A 7,835-nucleotide genomic window follows, 5' to 3' on the forward strand; every position below is an offset into this window, starting at 1 on the left:
CCGCTAAAAATCAAAAATAATTAATTTATTTTATTTTTTTATAAATGTTGTAATATATGAAACATTGAAACATTCATTACAAATTCATAAAAAAACTAAATTAAAAAAATTAAAACATGCAATAATTAACAAAATGAAAAACATCCATTATAATATTCAAAACCTAACAAAAATCAACAATAATTACAAAAATCTCTAAATAAAAAAACACTATTATAAATTTACAATCAACAAAATTTAAAAAAAAAACAACAACAAACCACAAGATAAAACATCTATTACAATTATAACATTCATCCATTACAATCAACAAAAATTTAGCAAAATTAACAAAGCACAAAATAAAAACATCCATTACAATCATAATATTCATCAAAATCAACAAGTCATTAAAATGTTTTGTTATCTCCATATTTCTTTTAAAACATAATTAAATGCATATTAAACTTCATTAAAATTATTTATTTATTTTTTAATTTAAATCCTTAACAATATTTCAATATCAATATATATATATATATATATATATATATATATATATATATATATATATATATATATATATATTATATATAAATTAGAGGCGGGCATGCCCGCCCTCGCCCTAACTCCATGCCCGCTGGGTTGGCCCATTTAGGCCCGCCTCCAGCGGGCCTATAAAAGACCAACCCGACCCGCCCATTTTTATTTATGGGGCGGGTCGTGCATGGCCAGCTCGAATCTGACAGCTCTACTCGGAAGCAGCGATCTCTGGCAATACACCCACCTTACTCGAGTACAGGCAAGTTTTAGCGAAATTGGTCTCCAATCCTGTCAACCCTTCAAACACATAAAGCAAAAGTTTCACCACCCTAAGATCCTCAATCCCACCCATTGTAAGAACAAGGAGATCATCCGCATAATAGAGGTTACACCTACTGCCGAACTCCCCCAATGGAACTCCAACCAACACTTTGTAACTTAAGGCATGCCAAAACATCGAACTTAAGACATCCATTACCAGCGCAAAAAGAAGGGGGAGAGGGGGTCACCTTGTCGCAAACCTCTACGATAACGGATAAAACCCTTCGGGGAACCATTAATAAGAATCCAGGCCTTAGAAGAACTAAGCAAACTCTGGATCCACTCCACCCATCGCTTCCCGAATCCTCTTACCTGTAATAGCTCTAACAGGAAATCCCAGTCCACTGTGTCAAATGCCTTCGCAAAGTCAACTTTCAGGATATGTCTAGTAGAACGACATTTGTGCATACTAAAAATCAACTTCTCCGCAGTGGTGATATTATCTAGGATACATCTCCCTTTCATGAACGCAGATTGTTCACTATCTACAAGCTTGTCCATCACCTTGCATAACCGGGAAGCCAACATCTTAGAGATGATCTTAAGAGTAGAGTTAATTAAACTGATTAGCCAAAAATCCCCAAGTGACGCTGGCGTGTCCACCTTAGGAATGAGCACTATACTCGCCCAATTAATTCTTTCTAAATTTGCCCTCCCCGCAAAAAAATCCTCACAGAGCTTCCATAAGTCATTCTTGGTTAACTCCCAGAACTCCCTAAAGAATAACAGGGGATAACGATCTGGTCCCGGTGCCTTATCTCGACCCAGCTCAAAGACCGCGCATTTAAGCTCCTCCATCGTGAAAGGCCGCTCCTGCAGAGACAGATCCACCAGAGGCTTGAAGGCAAACATCTTCCTGAGATCCACTTTAATCCCAAACACTCTCTTACAACCAAAGATCCTCTTGAAGTGGGTCTCAAAAGCCTTCCCTAAGGCTCGTGGTTCCTCAATTTGGACCCCATCAACATGTAAGGAATGAATAAAGTTCCTGTTTCTACGACCATTGGCAACTGCATGAAAGAATTTCGTATTTTCATCACCTTCCTTTAACCATTGTAAGTGAGATCTCTACTTCCAATAGATCTCCTCCTGATTTCTTATAACAGCCAGGCTTTCCAGAATCAAGCACTCCTGCTGCAACTCAGAAGGCGACAACGCTCTAGATTCCTTAACATTGTCCACTTCTTCGAGTTCATGCAGTAGAGCTAACTTACGCAGTTTAATAGAACCAAAGCTGAATTTTGCCCACTCCCTCAAGTGGACAATATTTTAGCTATGACAAAAGCACCGCACCCAGATAACGGGGAGCCCATCCACCATTGCTTAACTAAGTCCTGAAACCCCTCCATTGTGGTCCAAGCCAACTCAAATTTGAAGGTCCGCGAAGTGGACAAGTGTTGCCCCACTTCCAGCCTAATTGGGACGTGGTCCGATCCCAATCTCGGTAAACTCTTTTGAATCAATCTAGGGAAGTGCTCAGCCCATGCACTATTGACCAGGAAGCGATCCAATTTCACCCAAATTGTGTCAGCTTGTCCATTAGTCCAAGTAAATTTCCTCCCCATCGAGTGTGGCTCCCAGAATTTACTATCCACCATAAAGGAATTAGGGGGTGTTTGGATGCCAAGAGTGGAGTGGGAGTGAGGGGGGAGTACATGCAATACCTTATTTGGGTGTCCATCAATGGGAGTGAGGGGGGCTTGTCGAGGGAGTGAGACTCACCCATGTGAGTGAGTCTCACTCACCATGCATTTGAACGGATTGCCCACTCCTGGATGAGGAAAAGACTTACATGTTCCTAGGTTTTAATTGATTCTGAATTTTACCAACTCTTGAACTTCTCCAAACTTCCAAGCATTTCTGAACTCCCATCGCCGAACTTCTCCATTCTCTGAAAACCGCACAGCTTCGATCGGAGGAGGAGGAGAACGGAAAGGTCAACGGCCTGTTCTGCCTCATCATTCACTATTATCTCCTTCATTTCCTTGGATGTTGTTCATTATGGAATTTTTATAATCTTGCAGGGAAGGTGTCATCAAGATTGGTCTGGTTTTGAGGGACCTTGGACTTCAAATCTTCTTATTGATACCTCTTACTTCAGGTTTGTTCTTCTCTACCAAGATTTACTTTGCTATTGTTTCAAGAATATGTTGGTTTTTGTTTAATCTCTTGATTTGAAGATGATTCTAATGATGTTTGGTTTTGATATGCAAACATAGCTGCAGGATTAATTTTCTTTGGTTTTGATTAGATTCTTGCCTAGTTTGGTTCTTTCATATGAGAAATTTTGGAATAATTTTTTATTATGTTTGTTTTGATTCTATATATATATATATACTCAAATGGATTACTGGATGTGAGTGTTTACAAGATATGAAAAGAAAGATGAAAAAGAGTTGGTGGTGAGTCTTTGCAAGAATATGTGTGTGTGTGATTTGAATTTTTCAAAAGCTAGAAGATATGAGCTTTAATCTTTCTCTTGATTTGTTTTAATCCAGAATCTTGATTTCTAATGGAATAAATGGTCTGTGTTTGATGTTTGCTTATCCAGGAAAAAAATTTGGTACATAAAATCAAGTGTTCAGCAGTTCTAAATCTTTGCAGCAATAACTATTCCTTTATATGTGAAGCATATTCTTAATGTTTTGATTGTTCTTTAAGTTTTACTCATATTGATGATAATATATTCTATGAATGTGAAGATGCTTGCATTTAATTAAACTGCCAAGAAACATGATGATTCTGCAGAGTTAATTAAGGAATATATGGTGACATGGAAACTAGATAGATTTTTAAAAAAACAAGCACAAGAGTTGTAAAAAAGCTGTCTACATGCATATGTGTTGAGAAAGTGTTGATTCAAAAAAGGATTCTGTGCAAATTATTTATTTTATTTGTTCAGTGAACATATTGCCAATGTCTTCCTGTCTCTTGAATAGAAACAATATAAACAGAAGTGTTGTAACATGAAACACAACTGGACACAAAAGGACAACCAGAAGTGTTGTATTTAAGAATTTAATATTTATTACTTTGTCATAATGGTTATATATTGCAAGAATTATAAGTTCTTCCAAAATAATGGAATTATTGGCATATAACAGCCTAACAAATTATATATATATATATATATATATATATATATATATATATATATATATATATTACTTTCTTGGTTTTCTTTCACTAATTTTTGCCTATTATGTATATCTAATATATTACTATTTGGTCATTGATGCATCATATTATGTATATATAATAATTCACCATTTTTAATCATGAACATATATTCTAATCAAGATGAATACGGTTTTAAATTCTATGTGAAATAAATTATTAAAATTTGGTTTATTTAATTATTTAACAATAATTATATGAAAGTATATACATGGCCTTCATCTCTATCTCTTTAGTCAATTTAGTGATTATTTTTTATAAGCTTATGTTTTTTTAACAACATTTATTTTGAAAAAAAAATATTATTATTATTATTTTTATTTATACATCTTCTTGGTTTTTAAGCCATATTAAAAAAATAATATTATTTAAAAAAAAATTACATATTTTTAAATCCACATTATTCTAAGATAATAATAATAATATATTATTATTATTATTATTATTATTATTATTATTATTATTAGCAAAAATGAATTATAAATTCTTGAAAGTTTTAAAATATTCCAGACAGACTATCTGACATTTGAATTTTCCAGATAGTCCCTCTTTTTTTTGCAAGTTACTTTTTCAGCCCATGCAGCTCATTCTGTCAATTTATTCTATTTTACAATATATATTTTCTGCTTAAAATGTATATTTTATGTTGGGTAAACATCTAAGAGGTCACCAAACTATACCCATGTTTCACTTTGGATACCAAACTTAAATTTGTATTTTTTTTTATCACTCTACTTCGATTTGATTTCAACGAGAGGATATTCAAGGGATTCCAGTGAGAAATGTCAAATGTGAACACTAGATAAGTCACATGGAGAGCATTTGACACATCATATGCTGATGTGGACTAGCATTGTCACTCCCAAAGGCCACATCACTCATCCAAGTGCCATTAAATTTTATGTTGACATAACTTTTAAAGTGACGTGGCTAGTCCACATCAACATATAACAAGCCCAAATGCCTCAACGTTGCTTATCCGGTGTCTACATCAGACATTTCTCACCAAAATCCATCGATACTTTTTTGTTGAAATCAAATTGAAGTAGGATGACCAAAAAGATACAAATTGAAATTTGGTATCCAATTTGAAATATGAGCATAGTTTGGTTATCTCTCAAGAGTTTTACTATTTTTCATTTAACATTATGTGTTTTCGTGTAACTACATAAATGTTCACTTAACATATAGTATCTTTTCGTTTAATATTTGACCTTTCAGTTTAATATCTAACATTTCTATTTAATATTATGTGTTTCTGCTAAAAAAACAAAGAGGCATTTCCCTCAACGTCAGTTACTTATATGATAAAAGTACAGAAAAGTATGATTTCAGAAAAAGAAGGGACCTTCTATGAATACTCAAACTCAGAAGCCTTTTTTTGTGAATAATCAAACTTCAAAGGGACTATTTGTTCATTACCTATTATTATTATTATTATTATTATTATTATTATTATTATTATTATTATTATTATTATTATTATTATTATTTGTAAAGAAATGATATGTATTGATAGGCACACTAGGCATGTATATGGATATAAACTGGCAACTGGTACAGAGTTCACAATTTTGTTGACAGGCACCTAGACCAAAGATGATTCCACCTATAAGAATACGGACGCCTCACCGACTAAAGATCATACATAGACATATTCACATGGATGGAAACCTGATCCTATTAGGCATTATTTATGCTTTTTATATAAACAACATGGATATTATAGAAATACTTGCCCAACATTGGGGTAGAAATATGCAATGTAAAAAAGTGATGGATGTATTTTTTATTTGTACTTGAATGTAATTATTACTTTTTAAAGGGTTTTTACTTGCATACCCCTGTAAAATCATGAATTTGCTTAAATACCCTCATAAAAATGATATTTGCTTGTATACCTCTACAAATCAATTATATTTGTTTGTATGCCCTTATGGTTAAGTTGACTTTTAATGGTGTTAAATCAATGGATGGAATAAGGGTAAATTACCAAAATGGGTTTGCTTATATACCCCTCAAAATTTTTTTTTTCTTATTTTGTAGACATTACTCATTTCATTCAACAAATGACCTTTATGGGTTTGTTAATATACCCATCAAATTTTTTATTATATTTTATCGAATTTAAATTATTTAAATTATAGATAACCAATGTAATTTTTTTATATACGTTTTAATTTTTTAAAAATTATTAAAAATCATGAATTTTTGACTAAATTCATATTTTAAAGGTTTTTACAAACATCTCTAAAATTTTTACATTATCACATGCTCTTTACAAACACAACATTAAAATAGGTAAAAATTACGACATGTAACAATATATAACAAATAATTTCATACACCTACTCAAAATATAATCACATATGAAATTTATAAGAAAGAAGTCCAATAATGTTTTTTGAACATCTATCCAATATCAAGATTGTACCATCAAGTTACCATTAATGATAAATATACATAGTTAATGAGTACACCTTTTCACTGGTTATCAATTAAAGCACATAAGTCAACAAGTTTCATCAATTAAAGCCCATAAGGCAACAAATCAAAGTACTTTTCTGTTTATGTTGCCCATTAGTCACACAAATACAAAAAATCTATGTTGTAATCAGATCATTCTCAAGAATTCACTTTTAATAGAAATTTAACCATCTTTGTTTCTTGCATTGCTTTCTATATCTCAAGTGGAGAATTTCTTCTATTTATTATTCTCCTTAGTACATCAATGATTGCCCATTCAAGGATCATAACGAAGGAAAGAAAATTAGTTATCTTTGCTTCTTGTATAGCTTTCTGTATCTCAATCAGAGAATGGCCATTCAATAAAACCTATTTTAACCTTGAGGCTAAAGAGCAAGAGCAATCAAAGAATGGCCATTCAACAACTTTCTTGCACAGTAAAAAATTAACAAGAGAAACATAATAAATCATCTTTGCATTTGTGAAAATAACATAAATAATAATTATTTCAAGGACATGAATAAAAAAAAGCATCATTTACAAACATAATAAATCATCTGAATAAGATTAAGAATTTTAAAAATAATAATTATAAAAAACAGAACACTCACTTTGGAGACAAGAAGAATGGCACGGGTTCTTTGCTTAAAGTTGGATGTGGAATCCCAGTAAGATTATAGCTAATACTAATATAAACTGGCTTGCTCTCCTTTAACGCCGTTGATATCACATGCACCATCTATCACCTCATGTGCATCTTCCAAATGATTCACAACGGACTGCGATCCATATCGGCAGTGATCACATCGCTACCAAATAACACAAACAAAAGAGAACGAAGTGGGGATGACGGGATCCATACCTGATAACAAGTAACTGCCTGAAAACATCAGATCTCCTGAGAAAAATCCAGTAATCTGATAGTGTGTGGAGGATCCGATTAATACAGTAGTCGTTGGTGTTTAGCCCGCCAATGATGAACACAATTGGAAGGTTTTCTGAGTAAGCTCCGGCGATGATGTTGGTCATGCTGAGACCTCTGACGGTGAAGGTAACATCACATGCGCAGATGCTATGGCGTCAGGCATAGCTGGCATTGAGATGGTCTAGTAGAGTTAGGTTGAAACCTCCAGGGATGGCGTAGATATTTCTGACGCCAATTTGAAAGAGCCGACGAGTGAGATGACATGGCTTGAAGGAATTGGTGAGAAGGGAACCTCAAAAGATGGCGGCTGAGTGGTTGAGAAGTTTGGGAATTTTTCTCAGATAGCTTAGGTTGGATGATGTTAAGGGTAATTGGGTAATTTATTAAGTTGGGTTAAGTGGGAACTATAATTGATTCCATAAAC

This window comes from Dioscorea cayenensis, chromosome 15 (assembly GCF_009730915.1).
Source record: "Dioscorea cayenensis subsp. rotundata cultivar TDr96_F1 chromosome 15, TDr96_F1_v2_PseudoChromosome.rev07_lg8_w22 25.fasta, whole genome shotgun sequence".
Taxonomy (NCBI): Eukaryota; Viridiplantae; Streptophyta; class Magnoliopsida; order Dioscoreales; family Dioscoreaceae; genus Dioscorea; species Dioscorea cayenensis.